Source organism: Anguilla anguilla, chromosome 5 (assembly GCF_013347855.1).
Source record: "Anguilla anguilla isolate fAngAng1 chromosome 5, fAngAng1.pri, whole genome shotgun sequence".
NCBI classification, from domain to species: domain Eukaryota; kingdom Metazoa; phylum Chordata; class Actinopteri; order Anguilliformes; family Anguillidae; genus Anguilla; species Anguilla anguilla.
The window spans coordinates 1,053,974-1,075,413 of NC_049205.1; positions in this window are offsets into that span (position 1 = coordinate 1,053,974).

Consider the following 21,440-nt stretch of genomic DNA (forward strand, 5'->3'; position numbering starts at 1 on the left):
CGCACAATCAAAACAAATAAGTCTCTGACACTGTATGCAAGCGCGCTAAGAAGCCTGTTGTGTGTTTTTACTGCTGTAATTTCAACTCCCACAGATTTCACATATGATAAATGTGTTCTTGGTGTAGTTCAGTGGGAGGTTTAGTGCTTCTCTATTACCAGCCAGACCCGCCGTTTATTTCCCCAGCAGTTTATTGTTTAGCGCGTATTTCAGACTGGAGAGCAATTTGTGTTTCCTTTTAGTTACAGGTGTGTGTGAGAACCCACTCTCTCCCTCTCTCCCTCTCTCCCTCCCTCTCTCTCCCTCTCTCCTTCTCTCCCTCCCCTCTTCCCCATTCTCTCTTTAAGCCTCTACTTTAGCTATGTTCTCTCTCTCCCTCATTATCCTCCTTGTTCACAGACCTGCTTCCTCCACTCTGCTCTGCATCTGACTGCACTCTGTTTCATCAACTGTGTGCACGCGTTCATTTTCATTGCAACACATTGCATCACAAGCAGACCGCTTCGTTTTTTTTTTTTTTTTTTTTTTTTCCCCGTCTTTGAAGTTGTTCTGGCTCTTCATAACCTCATCCATGTGAACCTCAAGATCCGGTAAATCCAGTCTTTTTATTTAATTTTTTTATAGAGAGGGGACTTAACGTTCTGTGTTTTAGAATCAAATTGAAAAGAAAAAAAAAAATACTCTACAAAATCGAGACAATGAAATGTTTGCACTCCCAATTAAACAACTCAACATGTGTCTTGAAAACAATAGAGCAACTATCAACACCAGGGTTGTCACAACAGGGCAGTTCCACTGCAGTACACATTTATTTCTGTCAGTTCAGGCCACGGTACATTCTCAAATGTGGAATCATCTAGAATTTAACCTTTTACCTCACCACAGCCTTGAGAACAGGAAGGGTATTATCCACATGGAGATTCAAGTTAATGAAGACTGTTCTGGTAAAGTAATGAAACATTTCGATCAGCATGCCTACAGCACCACAATTGCATTTTATTTATTTATTTAATACAGAACTATAGTCATATAATGACTCTTGCATTAGTCATATAATTCCTTGGGCATTTCAGATTTTCTCCTGTGGAACAGTAAATTAATGGTTGCCCAGCTTCTAACTCAAGAGTATGACCTAATATTCGGATCTTGAGGATCATACAATATATCCGTATCCTTGTTTTTTTTTTTTTTTAACTTTCCGAGTTTAAACAAGCATAAGTATGAGCTACAGCACTGCCTTACAATTTTGAGGGTCGCTGAAATTACATAAAACATTCTGCAAGAATCATCTGCAAAATGTTCAAAATTATAGACATGCAGTGCAGAACCTGCAGTACCTGTCATCTTGTACAATCTTAAAATGCATTCAGAAATGTCACATACAGTTGCAAGACAATGTTTGTGATTCCTTTGGACTTACTTGGATTTCTGCATTAATTACTCATTTTCCAAAGTATTATTTGTTAATAAAAATGAGTGCAGCACAGTTAATGCACATTGAGGGATAGCTCACCGTACCTCGGTGGAAATGGACTCTCCAACTCTTTTGATCAGTGATGGTTGCGGCTGTGCTTCGTTTTTAATGTCTGTGCACTGACACACAGCGGTCTGTGCCAAAATGAATTTTGCTTTAGCATTAGTCGTATTTGTTAAGTCCGTGTTAGGTCTAATAATGCTTGAGGAGGGGGACACGATTGTGTTTTTTGAGATGCTGGCATGCCAAGTAGCTCCATCTACAGCGCTGAAAATTAACAGTCCTGGTATGTTCCAACCCAATCACTAAGCATTAGAACGCTCAGTCTGCTATCTGATTTCCCTCAGTTGGTTTAATCACTATATTTAGCAATCAATGATAGCGAAAAAGGACATCAAGCAGTTACTCTGCACTTACAGAGTTGCTCTGCTAAAGGAAACAAACAGTATCAGTTTCAGAATGGAGCCACTGGATTAAAGCGGTTTGTTATTGCTCATCTTGGGCTGAATGCTAACATATGGAGTTGCGAAATGTATAGTCTCGTATCTCTAAGACATAAATGCCAGTTTACAGGTCTTTTACTAAGCCCAAGGGTGACAAGTCAAGGAATTTACTTATTTTTCCAAGGAAAGTGAAAAGTAGAAATCATTTACTAGTCCTTTGCATTGTTTTGCTTGGCAGCGTGACACATAATCCACAAATACTCTCAGTCTAAGTGGAAACATTATCAACACCACACAACTAAGTAGCAAAATTTACCAAAAATGTAAAAAATAAATAAATAAATGAATGAACAAATTAATAAACAGCACTGTCTTGTCCAGTGGCGCACCTGCTGGGTTCACTAATTAACACACCTTCAGCCAGAGAGGATTAGTGATACAAATCAGTGAACTCAGCAGGTGTAGTGATCACTTGGAATGAAAACCTGCATACTCTCCACCTCCATGGCACATGATTGGGTACCACCGGCCTTGTCCTTTAAGTCATTGTTCAATCGCAGAACTGCTCTAACTTGTCTCACGTGCACGCGATGCAGTAAATTAAACTGAAACGCAGCCAAGTCCAAGCAACAAACACCACACACACATCCACAATCCATTCAGAGGGATGCCATTCAAACTATCTGCCGTTTGCTTGCATTAAAGCCAGTTAGCAGTGACTTCAGAGTGACTTATAGTACATTATTTTCACATACAGTTTATTCACAGAGCTGGAGGCTAAATGAGGAAATGGAGGGAAAGTTATTTGCTCAGGGGTATAATGACAGTGTCTCACACACCATAGAGTTCCAGGCTCTCTTTCTTAACCACCCATAAACAACTCCCGCACACTGTTAACAATGCCAAGCATTCCATTAGATCTTTTATTGCATCAGAAATGCAATGGCTATATTGTTTTCAGTTACTGAATGCCTCTATAATTTATTTTTTCCTGGGCTAGATCTGGTTAGAGGCTTTCAGGATAAGAGAGCCCGGGCGATTCTGTAAAATGGGGGCAGTGGCATCTCCGTGTATTTGGGAAATAACCGCTTTGAAGGGCTTCTCTTGCTACTGCGGCAGTGCGGGCTTGCAGGTGCCGTGTTTTCCACGGTGCGTAAACATGGAGGTAGCAGAAGCAGACGAAACGTTGCATGTAAATTGGATGTTTGCACTATCGCACAGGAACACTGCCGTTGTGTAGGCGCTGCAGATGGTCTCTTGGAAGTGGTTTTGAGGGTAACCTACCGTGCATGTGACACAAATGGACTGTTATGTAAAGGAACATGAAAGAAAGATGAAATTCTCCTCTGCATAACACATTTGCATCATCAGTGTTTAGCCGAGGCTCCAATCCAAAGCAATTTACACATCTTTAGCGTTTCTACATAGTGTCCCTTTACACAGCTGAACACACGCTGAAGCAATTTAGGTTAGGTATACAACAATATGTCCTACCTACGATTCAAACCGGCAACCTTTAGGCTACAAGCCCAGTTCCTTACCTATTATTTTTCACTACCCATAACCTGATATTTTAAAGGAGAAAGAGGTGGAACATTTACAAATATTTACAGTAGGCTATGCAGGATTTTTAACTTGAAAATATTATAAAAGCACCATGTTCCACCATACCAATGGCAGTCTTTCTTTTTTTGTGGACATTTGCAGAATCTGTGCTCCTCTGCCTGTATTTTTCCTCTAAAATGTGTTTGGGATGTTTCTGGGTGTGACGCTCTTTTCTGTGTGGGGAGGGGGTGGGCGTGGCTATAGAGCCTGTGGGGAGGGGTCAGGTTTCAGCAGAGCGTCTGTACCTAGCTCGCTACTGCAAGAGGTGAAGAAGCACAGGTGCAGCAACAGAAAACAACAAGCTCACAGGGCTCATTCAAAAACCAGAGTCAGCCAGAAGTGCTTTTCACAAAGGGGATGGAAAGCAATGTGGAGTTGCCATGTGTTCTGTTGGACCTGTAAGTAACGTTACCTATAGCTATCCAGCTGGCTAAGGTAGCTAGATGGCTGAAGTCTGGTACTCGGGGTGAGTGGGCCGGGTTGAAGACGGAGAAGGAGACTTTTTTTGTAAACACAGGACATGCACACACTCACACACACGCACGTACAAGCGCACACACACACACACACGCCAAGAAGACTATTGTAACAGAATGTTTCAGTCTCCACCCTCAGCCATGACCTTAAATACATGCAGCAAAGCCAGGATACCCAGGGGAAGGCCCTAGCTCTTCCTCTGATAGTTCCTTCAAGATGCTGCGTGGCTGTGTTGGCTGTGACTGTACTCTCCCTCTTCCTTTAGGCCTACAGAGTCTCAGCTGCCACAGACTGATTCAGTTCAGCATCTTCTCAAACCTGCTTCAAACTGACTACTACAAATCAGTGCCTGAAGAGGTTTCACCCCTCACTACGTCCTCTCAACCCCTCTTTGTAAATTACACAGTGCTCAACGCCTTACTAGCTGCTCTCAAATGCAGTTGGAGAGTTCAGTCAATTCTCACACTCATGGGATATATACACGTCTTCAAGTGTGACCTCGCTTCGGATATCCGTCAGCTCGTAGGTTAAGCGTAAAATTTGGGAACATAATTATGCATTGTATTCATATAACTTTCATTGAAATGTAGCAAAACTGCATCGCAATCATAAATCAATAAATCACAACTGTCAGGTTGTGGACAGACGCACAAATTTAAAATTTAAAAGTGGAGGTGTAATTTTAACGAATAAAATTAGCACATTTTTTTAATAGCCTCATTAGTTATAAACTGAACTATAAACTAAAGCCCAATCACATTGCCGCGTGCGTACACTTTAAATGGTCCACCTGCATGGTCGTTGGTAGTCTTTATTCAAGTTCTTTACTCACATCATTAAAATAGTGAAAGCCCCATCTGGTTTAATGAACTGTTGGGGGCTTGCCAGAGAGAACATAACGCACATTTATTTTTAATTCACTGTATGTTCCGTTTAAAGCATTTTATCCCTACATTTTTTTTTTATCAATCATTACCATATTTATATTATGCTGTGCCAGATTTGCATCACACTTTAAATCCATTACCTTTTATTTTATTTTGAGGAACTGACAATAATGGTGTAGCCTATCTGATGTAATTAATCTAATGGACCCAAAGTCTGGTTGTATTGAATGTGTGCACGGAAAACAAATGTTGCAAAATTGAAAAAAAAAAAAGAAAAGAAAATGACAGATTATTGGATCGGGAGAGAAGGGAGAACTTGACAGCTCAAATCCTGGGATAGTACTTACCAATATGGAGAGTGTTAAAGTGCTTATTCAATTATTAATCAGGATCTTGCCAAACAGTCATCATCCTGACAGCTAGAGTTTCGGCATTCAACAGAGAGGAGACTCGAGCCATTGTGACAGTGTGTTTAACAGGATTTAACACTATCTTCGTCTGATGCGCGCTAACGAAACAAAAGTAAATGCATGACGTGAGCTCTATTCATTTCTACACAAAAAAAAAAAAAAAAACATTCTTTTGAGTTCAGAAATAAATAAAAATATTCACATTCCAAATAGTGTAACTTTTATTCTTCGGATGCGCTAATTGCATTTGTTTACTTAATCAAAGTTAAGAACAAATTGTTTGTTGAATCCTGGCCAATACAAATCAATCGTCCCGTCCAATTCTGCCTCCATATGCGAATGTGTTCTTGGATAAGCAAATTGTAAATGAGAGAACAAGCTCAAAACTATGAATTTGGAAACTGGACAAATAAAATGTTACACCCCCTAGTGCGATGAGCACTCATAAAGACAGTCTGAAGTTATCAGTGCATCTGTTTTCCTAATGATGTACAGGTACTGAAAGTGAGGCCTTGTGGGAGAATTAGTGAAAAAGAACAAAACAAAAGCAAATCCTCTGTTCATTATCCTAATGTGCGTTTTTGTTGTTGTTATTGTTGGAAAAGGCTACAGACGAGAAAGGGGTCAGCTTTGTTTTCTCTCCAAACCAATGTTCAGCATTGTCGTACCAAGTTATGTTTTGTCCTTTAAAAAAAAATTCTTATTCTTTGTCTCACAATTTGTAATGTCCAGCATTTAGAACAGTTTTTTTTTTTTTTTTTTTTTCCTCCCAATTTCTATAATACATTTCCTAGTTGCTTGTATTTCAAAAGAGGTTCATGGTGGTCTTGACTGCAATTTCAGAGAGCAAAGTTCTGAAAATTGAATATTAAATAGCTGTCCAGAACACCATTGAGTGGTTATAAAAGATACATAAAAAAATGTAAATCAGACAGGTAATCTGCATGCGAGTAAAAAAATAAAATATTTCATGTTTTGGCCACAATCCAGGAAACAGACTTCTGTAGCAGTCCTTTTCTTATTTAGTACATTTCCTGCAGCTTTTTTTTTATTTATTTTTTTAAAGTGGTTTCATGCCACTGATGAATAACGCATGCGGTCTAGTTTCCTCCAGCAGTCCAGCAGTGATCATTGCTCTCCGGGGAAAGGTACAGCCAGGTGTGAGTCTAGGCCAGGCGTGTGACGCTAGGCCAGGTGTGTGACGCTAGGCCAGGCGTGTGACGCTAGGCCAGGCGTGTGAGGCTAGGCCAGGCGTGTGACGCTAGGCCAGGTGTGTGACGCTAGGCCAGGTGTGTGGCGCTAGGCCAGGTGTGAGGCTAGGCTCGGCTCCATCGCATCACGGGTCACCTGCGTGGCTCAGAGGCCCCAGGCTGGCCCATCCTGTTCAGGCTCTCTCCTTCTTCATTTAATCCATTAGTGTGTTTGACAGGGGCAGTGCACATTAATAACATCTCAGTAAGTGTGCCAGAGTTAGCCAGGAGGCTAATTTTCATCTGCGATCCCTCTGGGCCGCATGTCTGGACTTTTGCATGGATGGGCCACACAGTCGGGGATATTTACTTTTTAATAAAATAATGTATGTGTAAGTAATATAAACTGGGATTAATAATAAACATGGTCATTCTTAATCACATTTACAGTGAAGAATCAGTATGTTTTACGAGTTAATCATGACAAATAATCATTTAAAATGTTTTGTCTCCTTGCCTCTCAGTTCACTTAGTCTCTGGTGAGAAACCGGTTGAATAGCAGAGTACATCCAAATCCACCTGTCTTTGAATCCTTGTGTCATGCCTCTGTTTAGCTTATATTCATTTCCAGTCCATTATTCACAAATATGCATGTCACAATTCAAAAAATCAAGAGGTCAACAGCCGTGAGAAATCAATGAATAGAACACATTCCTTTTAATGTTTATTTTACCTGGGAGGATCAACTGAGATTTGCTGGAGGTAAGTATAAGTATTTTTCTTGGGTTTTTAGGTACTTTTAATCAGTCTACTCCAAGCTTGGATGATTTAAAAAAAAATGTTTGGTATTTCAAGTCTGAGTAGGCTGCTTTTTAAATGTAGTTGGGCACTTTTGTTTAGTAATAAGTTCTTAGGGGGTTGCCTATGGGTTTTCGGGGGGTGAGAGAATTTGAAAGAGCCCAAATCAGAGGTTGAGGAGACAAAATGTCCCTGAAGGATTTTGTTTTTTGGTCCATCTTCTTTCTTCATGACCTGCTGGTCCGTTCCAGAGACGCAACAATTTGGGGGGGGTGAACAAATTTGAAAAAGCCCAAACTGGTTTTGGTCAGTCCGAGTCACGCGTGTAGTGCGAGATGGTCTGGTGTGTGAGTGGTGCTAGCCACCGATAGAAAATTGGGCACCATTTAAGGTCTGTGGCCCCAGACCACCACACCCTGCGTGCTGTCCAAGTGGACCCAGGGGGGCTGGATACTCACCATGCTAGACCCAAGTGGTTTTTGTTAACACCGCTAGGTAGCCCAACCACCCGAGTCAAGCCTGAGAAGGGTCTACATCTTGGGGCCTGCTCCAGTCTCCCCCAGATCAGATACGAGCGATACGTACCAGTCTGGGTTAACCTAGAGATGGGGGTTAGCGCCAAAGGGACAGAACTTGTCCCAGGACACCAGGACCAGCCCCCAACGGGTCGGTGCCTTCCAGGCTCACAAGGACTCCAGCAGACTAGATCAAATATTCACCCTAAAGTAGAGGAAGAAAAATGAAAGATTATTATTATTATTATTATGTGTTGTTATTATTACACTAAAGCAAAGGCATCAGGCTTGGTAAATTTCTTAAGGGTTCAACAGCAGGATCCTGCCAGGATAGTGAACTCTAAAGCTTGGGGTTACATATCCCACTCCTCGAACCCTGTACCGCACTGCCTCAAGAGGAATATCAGAAACGTATCACTGACAGCTCCGGCTAGACCTCAGTGTGTTATCACACCCGACTAATATCCTATCTTCCTATGACACTTGCCACAGGAAGGCCAGTGTTCCAGCATTTCTCCTTCCAGGGATTTTAGCCGATTTAGGATCTTGAAGATCAGAGAACTTAATTGTTTATTTTTATACAGTATGTTACGTCCCCAGCCTCTGCTTGCCTGGGTAGTGCAGGTGGAGGTAATACCTAATTGCTTAATTGCCTCCAGAAAGTGATTTTAAAACAAAAACCAAGACATTTATTATTACAAAATCACAAACTAGTACGCAAACTACAACAACCGAAAACCCAAAGTTCACAAAACAAAAGCTCTCCACACAAACACCACAAACCACAAACAAGAAGCCCCCAAAGAAGATCTCCCCAGCCACATACTGCAGGGCTTATATTGGGCCACAGGCAGGTGGAGGCAATCAAGCAATTAAGCAATTAGGTATTACCTCCACCTGCACTACCCAGGCAAGCAGAGGCTGGGGACGTAACAGGTATCAGTATAATCAAAATGTATTTTAACTGCCTTGGCAAGTTTTTGTTTGTCTTGTTTGTTATGCACTTACATATTTACCAGTAAAAATAATTTAATTAAAATGTGCTGAAATAAGAACATTGTGTGCGGTAGTGGTAAAAAAAAAACCCAAGAAATTTCAGATTTAACGGTGACATGTTATTCCAAATTCCTTTTCTCCTGTTTGCTCGAACGCCATTCAGCGCTGGGAGGCTGAATCTGAATGGGGAAGAATGGGCACAGTCTGGAAATGCAGCCATGTGACAACAAAACGCAAACATAATCCATAATAGCAGCCTCTTCGCTTATTGAGGAAAGGCTTTCCTAAAAATCCGCTTAACTCAAAATGACTTTCATATTCCTTTCAAACGCCTGTTCCTTCAACAGAGCCCGGACGCTAAGCTAACAAATAAATTGTTGTAGGCAGTTTAATGCCATTGTCTCATCCATAATTTATTGCTTTTTAGATGTAGGGTTGGGGTGCACACTTCTCCATTGTTTTCAAGATATGTGGTCTTTTTATTAATTAATTTTATCAATTAATGAATTTATTTATTTTTCAATGTCCCGTTCCAACTGCCATCGTATTGATCAGTAACGGCGAAGCCCCAGGTTTGATTATGTTTTTTAATTAATCGATCCCGGTCTCTTTTCCGTGCCGGCAGACGGAACCTTGCGCTGAGTCTTGCCCGGGGGGGTGGGGGGCCGCGGCTGAGAGAGGTCTGAGCGGATATTGACCAGAACGCGGATGCGAGGCCAGGGTGGGGGGGGCTCAACCCCCCCCCGTCCACTGAAGCTGCTGGAGCCAGGGCTTCTGAGAAGCACTTACCTTAAACGGTGCCGGAGGGCAGAGCCGTTTCGTGGCAGCGAGCCTTCACCCCATCTGCATATCCTGTGAGGTGTCGGCCAGCCATGGACGGGGGCCAATCTGGATAAGCGGGGATTTGTACGATATTGCAGTCCGGGCCCCCGCGCTCCAGTCCTCTGCTGTGAGAGTCTCTCTCCATCGTCCTGCTCAATCACTGTTCCCCGGGAAACGGAATGTTTGGCGGCGCCATTAAGTTCATTTTCACCCCGTTTGACCAATCGGCACGCACTTTACTTTCAAGCAAGCGAGGCTGCTGCTCCTCCTCCAGCTCTAACAGGGAAGCGCTCGCGCCATGGCGATTAAACCCACACTGAGATTACACTCCCCGTCTGACCTGAGAGGCGCCGGCACCTGCGTCAGTAAAACTAGCTGCAAGTCAATTTCATAAAGAAAAGCATTTCATCAAACTCTAAACAAATAAATAAACAGTGAATGATATTTCATGAGTTCAATTTAATAATGAGTTTTTTTCCCACATCAATAAAATATTTACTTTATCTCATTGAATGTGTAAAATCTGTCTTTTATCCTGCAGATATGAATTAGGCCAAATGTTTTTTAGGACACAGAATCAAGTCAACATAATGAATTAATTGTTTACAAATGCAACTATTGAAGCGTGCATTTTGTTCTGCCACGGCTAGTGTCTACATTGGATTTAATCTGGTAATTGGTATTCATCGAGTTTAGAAAAGGAACTGTATCTGTTCTTCTGGACAAAAGATCTTGACTGAAAGCAATGATAATGACTGTCTAGGGTTTTCAATGCAATACATCCCATGCATCATTAAATCAGCCCACCGGGGAAGGAGAGAGACATTTTCAAAGTGTCCCTTTAGTCTGTGTTTTTTACATATTGATCAGAGGGAACCTGACAAAAGAGGTGGGGTTACTTAAGTGCAGCCGCACAGAGTCTGCTGGCGTGGTTCACAGAGACGTTACCTCAAACCTGGTTCCCCTTCAGCGGGCGTTAGCGTTCTCGGGGGGGCGGGGGGGGATTCTGGTCCCATTTATTTGAAAACGATGGGGAAATTTGAATGACAGCCTTTTTCGAGAATGCCACTGAATAAAGTCACCTGAGAACTGGAGGGTCAGTACCTGGTATTGCTACTGCAAGCTGAGAGATGAGAATGGCGCTTGTTTCCCCGTCACACGACGGACTGGACCCTTCCATCACCAGCACTGTGGTGAAAAAGCTCCATTTTATTTGTTGCGGTGGCAAATCCCAGTCCACTGGACAGTGTTATTTATAGCGCAGGTCTCGTCACAAGGCAAGTCTTGGCTTTTTCCAGGGTCTTGGGATGTGTCCTGATAAAAAAATAGCGGTGAAGACGATGAGATCAGAGGACAGAAGAGTTGTGTGTGTGCTGGGGACGGTATATCCAAGTTCTCAGAGCTTATCAGTGCTGATTGGATCAGTCTGAACAGGAAGTCCATCAGACTAGCCGGCCAGCTCTGATGTCACGCAGAACAGTTTAATGTCTGGAAAGATGGACTTTTTCTCGTTATTTTCAGTGTTTGTGAAGACAGTTTCTGGCACCACATTCCAGAACGGCAACTTAGCAGAAAATGGCACGAAGGTGTTTCCTTTAGAACAGGGAGACACCTAAGACTACAAGGGCTTAGTCTTTAATTAAAAATTTGTATCCCATAATGTATAGTTTTGATTTTAAAATGTATATTAGATTTCCCTTTTAAAAAATAAATTACCCCCATTACACCCATTAATACCTGAACCGTGAATAGTATGTGCTTTAAAACTGTAAGTTGCAAACAAATTGCTACTCTGAAACTTATGTTGGATGGATGGCTGTTTCTCACCTGGTTTACCTGGCTTAAAGCTGGGCCTGGAACAGCAGAAGAGGCCTGCACCTGGAACCTGCACGTGGAACATTCGACTCACCCTCCCCCTCACCCTCACCCTCGCACGCGACGGCAGACGGGGCGGTCGGCGGGGGCGAGCTCAGCCGTGGCGCATCTGAGAAAGAAAAAGGGGGAATAAATTGAGATTAAACAACCCGGCCGGCCCTCGCCGTCAGAACTGCGCAGTCTGCGGAATGCAGATCCTCCGTCCTCCATTCCAATTTGGGCTGAGTGACGAGATCTTTAATGGCGGAGGAAGGCGCCGGGGGGAAGGCCTCTTCTGGAGCCGCCATTTTAAGGGTGTGTCTGGGAACCCTGTTACAGGGGAACGTCAATACGTATCAGTCCCACGCAGCAGCTGGGCAAGAACACAACGGCGGGTACGCAGGGAACATCTGTCACAATCACATCAATGATTTTATGTCTGTTTCTTTAGTTATTTATTTTTTTGCTGACCGGGACGCATGTCAGTGGCACATATTTAAATATATGGCATGTTACACATTTTAATCTATACGTCTTGTTACCCATGTCACCTGTGGTATATTTATTTTGTGTTATAATTTGCATGAAAGTACAGGAAGGAAGATAAAACGTGTTGGTGAAGCTCTATGGGATACATTAAATTCACAATAACTCAACAGAAACGCTGCTAAGTAACAGTATCTGGGGTGTGAGCAGCACAAACTGCTTGATCTGTGCATTTTTATTCAACATATTTCACACACAGAACTTCTAGTTCCGCTGTGGCACACAACCTGCAGGCAGTCAGTCAGCCACCTCTGTTTCTTTCATAGTCATTTCACAACACGCTCTTTCTTTGTGACTTAGTTACAGTTATTAAATATTTGTCCGTTTATTATGTTTACATAATCAGCTCAAAAAGCATGAAAGCAGTCAAATTTCAATGGTGCACAGAGCATTTCCGACCAGCACATCTGGCTCTGAATCATGCAAAAAGTGTCCTTTCAATACCCTTTCAGAACCTGTGGAAGGGTACAGTGAAATCTGTGACTTGTATAAAATCAGAAGCAGCACGTGCTGGAGTAACAGCTCTGATGAAGACCTGATCCGATCTGTTCATCCGTGCAGTAAGGAGGACATCAGGAGCAGGCAGGGCGGGCACAGCCCTGTAAATGACGTCTTAAACAAACCTCCTCAGTCTGGGTGACAGATTCCACATTAAAGTGGCCATGATCCCCTCCCTCCTCCTCCTCCTCCTCCTGAGTCATCTGTAATTATTTCTGGGAGAATACATCAGGGCCTTTCCAAAACACCATTAATCAAAAAGTAAAACACGCACCTTCCAGTCTTCTGTATCATATAAAATGTCCCTTTGCCAATTAATCCTGATTGAAATGTATTAATTATTATTATTATTAGTGTTAGTAGTAGTAGTATTAGTAGTATTGATATTATTATTCATTTACCTCAAAGCACTTATAAAACAGCTACAAAGAAATTCTAAAAATTAAATTTTTTGTTTTATATTACTTATTTTTGACTGCTTTAGTAGCCTATAACTTTTTTAAACTGTTAATAGTCAAATTCCTGGGCTTAAAATGTTTTTTTTTTAAATCACTGACAAGCCATTAAACATGTGACTACTAATGTATGAATAATATAGTACTCAAAGTCCTAACATAACCATTGTCTATGTGTCTATAGTGACTAGGAGTTTTAAATTTAAACTTCTTTTGACAAATCAGTAGTCAGTGAATCATCAATAAGGAGACTCAGTAACCCCAACATCGCTGAATTAAGTATTACCCCAGACAGACACGTGAATGCATTCATTCTTCAGACTGGATTTTTGGGTGTATAGAAATGATGAGTATCTGAGACCTGAGAGGTGAGGTGGATTGATCGGGTGCATTCCTGTATCTCTTCCACATGCAGTGGAGGCATCACGGCATGTAGTCATTAACATTAACTACGATGCAGTCATTAACTACCCTACACATCTCTCTGGGAGATTGCAGTTCATTGAAACCAGAAAAAAATAAAATAAATATCAAACAACTGAAAGATATGATTTTTTTTTGGCACTAAACCCTGAAATTCCTTAAGACTTTCTTCTGTGAGACTCATTTTGAGTGCACCTCAGTCTTCCTGTGGGGGGGGGGGGGTAAGCAGAGGATGAACACAAATAACACAAACTGCTGTGATTCTGACAGCGAGCACGTCTGCATCTCTGTGGTGACAGTTTCCTTTACATTACAGGCATTTAGCAGACGGTCTTATGCGGAGTGACTTACACACCTTTTTACACAGCGTTTACATTGTAACCATTTATACAGCAGAAGCAACGCAGGTTAAGTACCTTGCTCAAGGGTACAACGGCAGTGTCCTACCTGGGAATCAAACCCGCGACCTTTAGGTTACAAGACCAGCTCCTTACCCACTATACTACACTGCCGCCCCGGTTTGATGATATATATTGTTAAGCTGTAATACAGGACTACTGTACGTTAATCATCCAGGCAGAAATAAACTTTTCTGTCCTCCTTCCTCTTCCCTTCTGCTCCACACTGAGAGTCTGTGTGCCTAGGACCCCAGGACCCTGTCTTGCGGTAAGACACTTTCTTATAAATTTGAAAATGGCTGCAGAGGATTTAGGTGACTCAGAGAGTGAGACAGTGCTCTGGGTTGATGGGGGGGAAAGTTAATGCCACCCCTTTTAAAAGGGCACCTCATTATGGTGAAATTGCTAGAGCAACAAATTTAACATTAAAAGGCGATTTTTGATGGGGGAGCTCCAGGAACCATAATTTGCAGTTTGCGTGTCGTTTGCTGAATCAACAAATATAAGGAATCTATATACATATATGCATGCATGCATGCAAAGCAACACCGACTTGACTTGCTGACTTACAAGCTGTATATGAATGTATGTGTGTGTGTGGGTGTGTGTGTGTGTGTGTGTGACTGAGTGTGCATATCTGTGAGCAGAATGATTAGTTTTATTTTATTGGCAGACATCAGCAAATGTCTCTTCTCTGTGTCCCACCTTAGGATCAGACAGCAGCAGAACTTTCATCTTTACTTCATCGCTTGAGTGATCCTGGCCATGAAGCACATAGGATGAAGTGTGTAATGGTTTTATTTGTGGTTTTATTTGTGCAATTAATCAAATAAAGCCACTGTTCATGGTACAGAGTGAAGAAATTCAATAAAAATGGAAATGGGACCATGTAAAAAACTCATTGTTTTGCACTCATGCTTTAAGCCCATGCAGAAACAAAGTAAAATTAAATCAACAAAACATTATTAATGTGTGTAAGTATTGAACAATATAAAAAAGAATGGGTTAATGTGGATATTTAGGTAATGTGTGCTGGGAACAGGAATTGCAGCTTATAACAGAAAAAGAATAAATACAAATCCACAAAAGGAAAGAACCAAATGCACTTACTTCTTGCTTTCCTGCCCCTTGTCTTCAGACACTATCAGTAGTGAATTTACAAAGTACCTCAGAGAGCTCACAGACGTTATAAACTGACCCCACTGTATACACACAGCCTGGCAGATTTATACAGCACTGCATTATCACAGCACACACATAGTCTACTTATTTATTTATTTCAATTTTAGAGGAAATCTAACAAGTATGCAGGTATGCACAGAGCCTTCTATATGGACAAGGGGGCACAGTTAAATTAAGTCTGGTATTTTATAACTCAATATCAGCTGAACTGATTTTTTTTTATTTTAAGTTTTTATTTTATTTTTAAGTAATAATAATAATAATAATAATAATAATAATACAATGCCCAGGTACACTGTACTGTTAAAACACATGACATGTACATTGAATTGAAAAAAGAAAATCATGAATATTTCCACAAACTTTTTGGCACCACGGGTGGGATTCCACCATGTCAGCCGCGAGACCCCCTCCGGCGTCCCGCCACGTTTAATAACACCAGAGCCCAAGTTTTAGCTTCTCTAGACAGGGCTCGAGAGGAAGGGCGGCCATTAGTTTACCTGCCGTCCCGAATGCATCGTAGGCTAATTTCGCGGGCGGAGCCATCAATACAAATTAACGCGGCGCGCTGGAAAGTCTGACGTTATTCGGTTTGGGATCGGGAGCGCGAGCGGCTAATATAAATTGATGAGGCTTTTTCTTTTACGGTGGCCATCGCAGAACGGGAGGGAGACTAAAAATACACGTGGAGACTCATTAAAGCGGAGATGCCAGGGAGTCTTGAGTGGCACAGAGCTACTGGACGCCCAAAGGTGCTGAGCACTAACAACGCTGACACCTGAACACGAGTGACCAGGTAAAGTGCAGCTTTCACAAGGCAGGGTTACTGAGTTACCTGGATAGCGGCGCTGAGTAAAACCCTGTATCACAGAGCAGGATTACTGAGTTAGCTGGGTAACTGCACTGAGTAAAACCCAGACCAGCTCTTTTGCTTCAGTCTGTGTTTCATATTTGCGAGGGTTAACTCAGCTAACTCAGTGATTACTAACTCAGCTAACTCAGTGATTACTAACTCAGCTAACTCAGTGATTACTAACTCAGCTAACTCAGTGATTACAAACTCAGCTAACTTCCTGATACAGAGCCCAGGTATACTCAGATCTGGCCCTTGAGGGCAGTAATACTGCCGATTTTTTATTAAAACCTTTTTTTTTACCTGATATTTATTTGGTCAATTAATGCCATGGATTGGCCATAATTTTACCTAGTGCCGCATGTTTAATTCAGTCCTGATTAGACCTTGAGGGCCAGATTAGAATATCCCTGGTTTAGAGTAAGCGAGCACTGGGAGACAGTGACTTCACATTTGATGTGTGGCAGAAGCCGGTCTGTGGCACTTCTGAAGGGTGGAGCCCTTCTGAAGCGGATAACCTCTGCTTCTCACTGCTGAGTCACACAGCGAGCCCTTGACTGGTATTTAAATCACATTTATGGAAAGAAGAAAAAGAAAAGCTTCAGTCTAAATTGGCCTTTGCGCGGCAGATTGTGTGAGAACCTGTGGGAACGACGCGGCTAAGTGTTTTCTTTAATGCCTGACAGATGCTCAGCAAGACGTGCTCAGAAGCACTGAAAGCAATAACAAAAGCAGTAATGTATTGTTAACGAATGAGGGTTCTCATTGGCAGCCAAATTATTACTGCCCTAAGACAACTGGAATGGCACAGGATCAATTTGCTTAAAAGCCTTTTATACACAAACACCTGGCAACATACTAATGTCACCGTGGATCCATTTCTAAATGTGAATTATGCAGTACATCTTAATTTGGAATCGCTGCAACCATTCCAATTAAATACTACATAGCTCATCAGTAGAGCAGCACCTCTCTCTTTATCCACCATCAAGCCCTTAAGAGTCCTATTTTAAGAGCTATGAACACTATACCACATGAAACACTTATAAAGGAGTGTCAGGTTGATTATGCAGGCGGTTTTGAAAGAATAGTGAAATCAAAAAAAAGAAAAACTGAAGATTTGCTCATTTAATGGTTAAAATTGTGGCAGAAATAATTGAAGCATGGATACATTTGACAGAATAAACAAGAATATAGTATATGGTAGGTCACTTTATATATATATATATATATAATCACACACACACATATATACACACACACAAATCCACAATATATTAAAAGCTGCTGGTTTTGCCCTGACTGAATGGTACTGTTTATATGGCAGATCCTCTAATCCACAGTGGCCTGCAATGTAAGTGTGGAGAGATACAATAAGTACCCAGCGCAGGTCCAACATGACCAAGGCTATCCTGAAACACATCTAGGATAAGACTTTATGAAACTGAAATAACTAAATAAATACAAAGAGAGAGAGAGAGAGAGAGAGAGAGAAAGAGCGAGAGAGAGAGATAAAGAGAGAGAGAGCGAGAGAGAGAGAGAGAAAAAAACTGCCCGTAGAGCATGTTCTGCCAGAGAGATTACCACTCTGTGTGTGCAGTGGCTCCCTAACCCCCCAGGAGTGCTGGGAAACGCATCTAACCCAAAGCCCATTACCTCTCCTTAACCCCCCCCCCCCCCCAACTACCACCCCCCCCGACCCGCCCCGGCAGATTCCTCCCTGCCCCCGGCAGATCCCCGGCAAAGGTCTTCAGATCAGTGTGCGGGGAACATGCTTACACACCCACAGTCTGAGTACCTCCCCTGACTGCCACGGAACAGATGCTGCTGGACGGCACTGGTCATGGCACGCTTACTGGGTGGACCATTACTGGGTGCTGGGAAGTTATCCAGTAAGGAAAAAAATAAGAATAATAATAATCAACCCCTCGCCAAATAGATAAATAAACAATAAGAATGATAATAAAAATAATAATAGACATTGAAATGGGGGGCTTTGAATAATGGCATTTAACAAAACAGCGTGTTATTTTAAAAAATAAATCATCAAAGCCACTCCTGTGAAGCTGAATCTTTCAATCTGAATGCAGTGAAGACCAAAGCAAAGAGAACCAAGGGCCCGATGCCGTATTTCACAGACAGCAATCTCACATCGATTTCTTCTAAAGGTTACAATGGCAACAATATTTTCTTTGTGTTTATTTATTTATTTATTTATTTATTTATTTACAATGTCACAGCAAAATGTCACCATTTGCATAATGGCAAACAAACAAACTCCTACATAGAACGAGGAGATAAATCGAGGGGATGGCACTCCTGTTGCAGTCCGTTACTCCGATCGGTCACTCAATGCTCGCATCTCTGTTTCCTGTTGTTAAGTCACCGTGGGTTAAATGTGAGGAAATTCTAAGCAACAGGCTTTTCATTTCGTGTGATGATGACTGATCCCAACTAATTGAGGAGATGTACATGTACGTAATACATAGTACTGACAGCATTGCAGGTATGCAAATTATAATCTCAACTGCTAAATAAATATATTTATTATTGACAAGCCTCAAAATAGTCCAGTACATTGGTGGAGGACAGATTGACAAAACAGTCTATTACACTACTTGCATTTGTAGTTAGATTCAGAATAATAAGTATTATTTTAAACATTTCATTCATCATTGACACACAAATATTATCCAAAATGTGTTCAAGGCCTGCAATTTAGATATTATATTTTGCCTTAGATTCAATCCACAGTCATACTGGTGTTTCATATTGGGTCAACTATGAAAACAAGGTAAGAAGCAGGGTACCATAATAGCTGGTGAATCTTTGCTTCAGTGAATGATCTTTAATTTCTGGCAAGGCAACACCAGTTTTGCTGTTTGGAGGTGCACCTGCTCCCTCACAAAAAGATGGTGATTCAGATATGAGTCATCAAATATACTGTTTGCATCACCGAATGTTGATGCATTTACAATAGTCTCCACTTCTTTTTTATGATTATTATTTATTTCACTTCTAATGCAGATGCGTATTCGGAACAGGAAGTATGAGTCACTGTCCTTTTCACGTTTTTATTTTTCGCCGTCCGTTTCGCATTTGGAATAAACAGCCAATGCTGGTATCCTGTTTTGGATCCGGAGCTGAAACCATTTGTTCCTTTGAAGTACTAAGAGAAGGTTCAGCTTGAAAAAGTACATTTAAACCAGTATCCCTTTTTCATTCCAGTAAACCAAAGAGGCCAGCGCATGGATAAAATCTTACATGTCTGTTTCCGTGCCCGTTCTTTAGCTCATCGCGAAACAAACACAGTTCAGTCAGACAACTCAGGGTTTTAATTAAGAAATATTTACTGTCGGCTAAAATGGATGCAACTTTAGTGTCAAGGCTGCCTCTTATTACTCTTTGTTTATAGGCCAGCCGAAACGAAAACAGGGAGGGGCCACTGCCAACCACCCCCACAAGGATGAGAAGCAGAGTGCACGGGGGGGGGGGGGGGGGGGGGGGGGGGAGTGCAAAACCTTTCTGAAAGGTGTAAAGACAGGAGTGCACAGGACAAACTGAGCAAGACTAGTCAGCACATGTATTGCAGAATTTTGTGGCAAAAAGTAGAACTCGCAATAATGTGTGCAGTTCTGAATCACAGAATGCTCTCTACTGAGGTTCCTTAATTGGCCAATTTTCAGTCAGCGTGAGATGGATTCGCATGCGTGAAGACAATCCACAAATCCCACAAATCCTTGCAATGTTCAAAAACATTTACAGCTGAGCTATGTGATGGAGTTTGTGTTTGAATCAACGTATATGAAATTATAACAAATACAATCTAAGGGTAACTGTAACACAGCACTTTTTTGTTATTTTTGAATTACCTACAAAATGGGTTGATGCACTAGGGATGGTGTCGAATACAAATACCATATTCGGCAACACTCGAATGATGCGTTCTCCCTGAATTTTTCTTCCCCCGGAAATTTGGCCATTATTATTCAAGATTTGGATCTTTCTCCCCCCCCCCCATCTCTTTGATGCGATTCGCTCAGAAGTCACCAAGTACCAAGTTTCTCAGAATGCAGCCTTCAACTGATGGAGAGGGAGGGAAGTATTGATCCAATTTAACTGGAGGATGATTAAGTCTGGGTTGAGAGAGCCAGGTTAAGAACACTGCGGACGATGGAGACTACTCCTCGCGGTAAGTGACAATGGAAATTTAATGACCACTCCAGAACGGGACTTTGGTGTAAATACTGCATCCGAGAGACGGGTGAGGGGTTGGGTAAGTGCTAGCGGATGACTACAGCCAGGTAATGAGCTGCTGGTTCACATCACCTCCAGTAAGCATAAAGAGTGTGGGCTCAAACACACTTAGCATGCAGTACGGCCAGTCATATAAAAAAACTGCCAGATAGATTTGTGTACTCTCAGAGATGTAGAGTAATATGTTACTGAATCTAGGTAATTGCTGAACACAGGTGTGCATTGCAACTTCCTGTACATTTACCACAAGGCTGGACAGAATGTATAATATTTAAGATGAATTGGCGGGCAGAAACACACCTCTGGAAAGGCACAGGGTATGTGCTATCACTCCCTGATTAACTCTTCTCCTGAGCATGCAGTCCCGCTCCCTGTCCAGACAACCTGTGTAAAATCCTGATGAGTTCATTAAATGTGTGCACATGAAGACAAAAACTCACATGGCTATTAGCGCCATTGGGCCCTGCATCTGCAAATTGGTCTGGGATACAGCCACCCACAGCTGTGAAAAAGACTGGCGTGTTTTCTCTGCACGTGAATCCAGTGGCAAGTGGGGCTTCAAGTGTCTTAAACTTCACAACTTCACATTAATGTTAAACAACACAACATGTATGAAATGTGGCGCTACTATTTTGAAAGCTGCTAAACACGGCTAAACATGACTTCAGTGTCACCAGTCAGTGCACACATGACATCTTTTTCTTTCTTTTCAAAGGGTTTGTCTATTTTTCATTTTGTCCATTTTTTTCTGTTTCCCCTGAAGAAAATTAACTGTGGCGGAGTCGTTAGCAGAATGTGGATGTCACGGGCTCTGTGCTAATTTAATGGCTCTGTTTTCGGATGATCACATTGTTCATTTGACTAAATAATGTTCCTGCTCTTGATCAAGAGCCAAAATAGACTGCATTCATTAAACAAGGAAGCCTCCTCGCACAGGACAGTCACTGCATGTCTACTGCCCATCCTTTTCGCACACGTGAGATAATGACTGCACAGACGTTTTCGATTAAAAAACCATTCACCATTTCAAAGTGTTTAATTCTGCTGAATTGCTTTCATTTGGAGCCCGGTTTGTGGCATGTCAAGACTTCATGTCAAGAAAATCTCCTATTTAAGGAGTACAATGGATTTAAATAATATTAGAGCATTTTGTCTACTTTATTTCCCTGCACATGGAACTGGCAATGCCTTGTATGTTACAGTAGTCTCACGTAAACACCCAAACAGACTTTCCGAGCAGCAGACTCTAGGATCAACGATGCTTTATTGTACCAAACACAATTATGATTAGGGTTCATCCTCAAAGCCTTCCTACAGCCATTTTATCCGACTATCTCAAAGTTCATCTTCTGTCAGG